This window comes from Canis aureus, chromosome 16 (genome assembly GCF_053574225.1).
Source record: "Canis aureus isolate CA01 chromosome 16, VMU_Caureus_v.1.0, whole genome shotgun sequence".
NCBI classification, from domain to species: Eukaryota; Metazoa; Chordata; class Mammalia; order Carnivora; family Canidae; genus Canis; species Canis aureus.
The window spans coordinates 887,842-890,727 of NC_135626.1; the positions used below are offsets into that span (position 1 = coordinate 887,842).

Here is a 2,886-nt window from a genome sequence, read left to right on the forward strand (position 1 = left end):
CTGCTGTGTCTTCTGCTTTACAGCTTGATGGAAAGAAAATAGATTCACAAGTGGGATAGGCACCATTAGAGAAGAGGAAAAGAAATATATATTAATTAAGAGGCTGCTCTGTGGCACGTACTTTACCTGTCGATTTCATTAAGTATTAGCCCCCTGCACACATTTTCCTGTTTCACAAGGGAGGATGCTGAGATGCAGAAAAATAAGGTGATTTGTCCATACTCATGCAGCTGAAAGGGGTGGAAGGCTGCAGTGAAGCTCTGATGTATGGCTCTATGTCCACCATGTGACCCATCAAGACCTCCAGAACTGGAATCACAGTAGAGATGGGGGTACAGAGGGTGCAGGGTGCAGTGATGTGGTAGGTGCTGGTGATTCCAGATGAGCTGTCTGACCGGCCTTCAGTGGGGCCGGTAGCACCATATTCTCTTGGGCGGGCATCACCAGGCTCTCGGCCTGGGCTATGCAGCCGCAATGGATCCAAGTTCGAAATATGGTAACTCTAAAAGATATTACCAGGCGACTAAAGTCCATCAAAAACATCCAGAAAATCACCACGTCTATGAAAATGGTAGCAGCAGCAAAATATGCCCTAGCTGAGGGAGAACTGAAACCAGCTCAAGTGTATGGAATAGGCTTTTTGGCACTGCATGAAAAATATTGATAAATATTTCAAAAATATGATATTAAGGTGCCTGAAAACAAGAAGAAACACCTTCTTATCGGTGTGTCTTCAGATCGAGGGCTCTGCTATTCATTCGTCGGTTGCTAAACAGATGAAAAATGAGGTGGCCCCACTCGAAGCAGCCAGGAAAGAAGTTATATGCTCTTTGGAATTGGTGATAAAATCAAATGCGTCCGTCATTGCCCTGGAACTGCTGAATTCTGGATATGAATGTGACGAAGGGTCAAATAAATGATAATCTATAATCGGTTCAGGTCTGTCATCTCCTACAAGACAGAAAAGCCCATCTTTTCCCTTGAAACCATTGCAAGTGCTGAGAGCATGAGTATCTATGATGATATTGATGCTGACGTGCTGCAGAATTACCAAGAATACAATTTAGCCAACATCATCTACTATTCTCTAAAGGAATCCACCACAAGTGAGCAGAGTGCCAGGACGACGGCCATGGACACTGCTAGCAAGAACGCTTCTGAGATGATTGACAAACTGACTTTGACGTTCAATTGCACCCGCCAGGCTGTCATCACGAAAGAGTTGATTGAAATCATCTCTGGTGCAGCAGCTCTGGATTAATGAAAACCAAGTTTCATCCTCAGATAAGAAGTAAGGAAGGAAAATTCAGCCTGCTGATTTTATTTTTAGCTTACTGCTGTCCTCATCAGAAGAAATTGTTGATCCATTGTTTAAACTACTAAAGACAGCAAGATGTTTGTAAATTATCTTACAATAAACAGCTTACCATAAGAAAAAAATATATATACTTCCAGATGATTCTGTTAATGAGCTTCAGATGGAGACCACTGCACCATATCATGTAGGCTCTTGGTCATTCTTTTCCTCTTTAGATGGGCAACGTTTTCTTTCCCTTCCCCATGACTCATTTTTCCAGGCTTGCTATCTCTTTTGGGATCTATGACTTGCACTCTGTACAGCATGATGATGATCACTGAATACTGGTTCCCTGAAGTCTGAAAAGCTGGGTTCATTTATCTCCCTATCACTGCTGACTGCCCCCACCCCTCCCTTCAACCACAGTTGTGATGCTCAGCCCGTGAGCTCTGCACTTCCCCAACCACCACTCAAGTGCCTACTCTGTTCTTGTTCTTAGTTCTTGCCTTTATGTGAGGGATTCAAGACAGATCCTTGTTTCTTCCTCCCCCTTAATCACCCTATGGGCTGGGGAAGTGGGTTTGGGAATTTTTTTAAAAATTATTATTATGGTAAAATACACATAACAAGGTTGACCATGTTAGAAGTTTTATTTTATTTAATTTTTTTAAAGTAGGTTTCACACCCAGCATGCAACCCAACATGGGGATTGAACTCATGACCCTGAGATCAAGACCTGAGCTGAGATCAAGAATTGGATGCTTAACTGGCTGAGCCACCAAGGTGCCCCCACTTTAGACATTTTAAAGTGTACTATTGAGAAGCATTTATTACATTCACAGTGTTGTACATCATCACCAATATTTAGTTCCAGAGCATTTGCATGATCCCAAAAGTCATCAGACTTAAGAGAAAAGTTACAGTATGTCACATAATCAAGGCAACACTTTCCTGGCCTTTGTGGTGTTAAGGCAAATCTATTTTGGATAATTCGTTCTACATCGTACCAAATGTATTAAAGTGCATCCATGTACCACATTTAATATAATTTACATATCTGTTGAAGTGGGTTTTACTTGCCTAGTTAACATATTACATTGTGTAAACATTTAATTATTCATTTATGATTTTATCATTTTATTTTTAAAAAGATTTTATTTATTTATTCATGAGAGACACACACAGAGAGAGGCAAAGACACAGGCAGAGGGAGAAGCAGGCTCCACGTAGGGAGCCTGACGTGGGACTCGATCCCGGGTCTCCAGGATCAGGCCCTGGGCTGAAGGCGGTGCTAAACTGCTGGGCCACCGGGGCTACCCTTATTTTATTTTAACACTTTGGATAATACATTCTTTCTTCCAAATCTTTTTTTTTAGGATTTTGTTTATCTATTTGAGAGAGAGAGAGAGCATGAACAAGGGCAGAGGGAGATGGAGAACAGACTTCCCTGCTCAACAGGGAGCCTGACAAGGGGCTTGGACCCTGGGATCATGACCTGAGCTGAAGGTAGAAGCCCAACCAACTGAGCCATTCAGGTGCCCCTCTTTCTTCTAAATATTAAAAATTCCATAAGCCCTTGAAAAGCTCAG

At 42.1% G+C, this 2,886-nt stretch overlaps 1 pseudogene; it reads left to right on the forward strand.

Annotated features, from left to right (window-relative positions):
* Positions 1-382: 382 nt before the first annotated feature.
* On the forward strand, positions 383-1,440 carry LOC144285475 (ATP synthase F(1) complex subunit gamma, mitochondrial pseudogene; annotated as a pseudogene).
* The last annotated feature ends 1,446 nt before the right edge of the window (positions 1,441-2,886 follow it).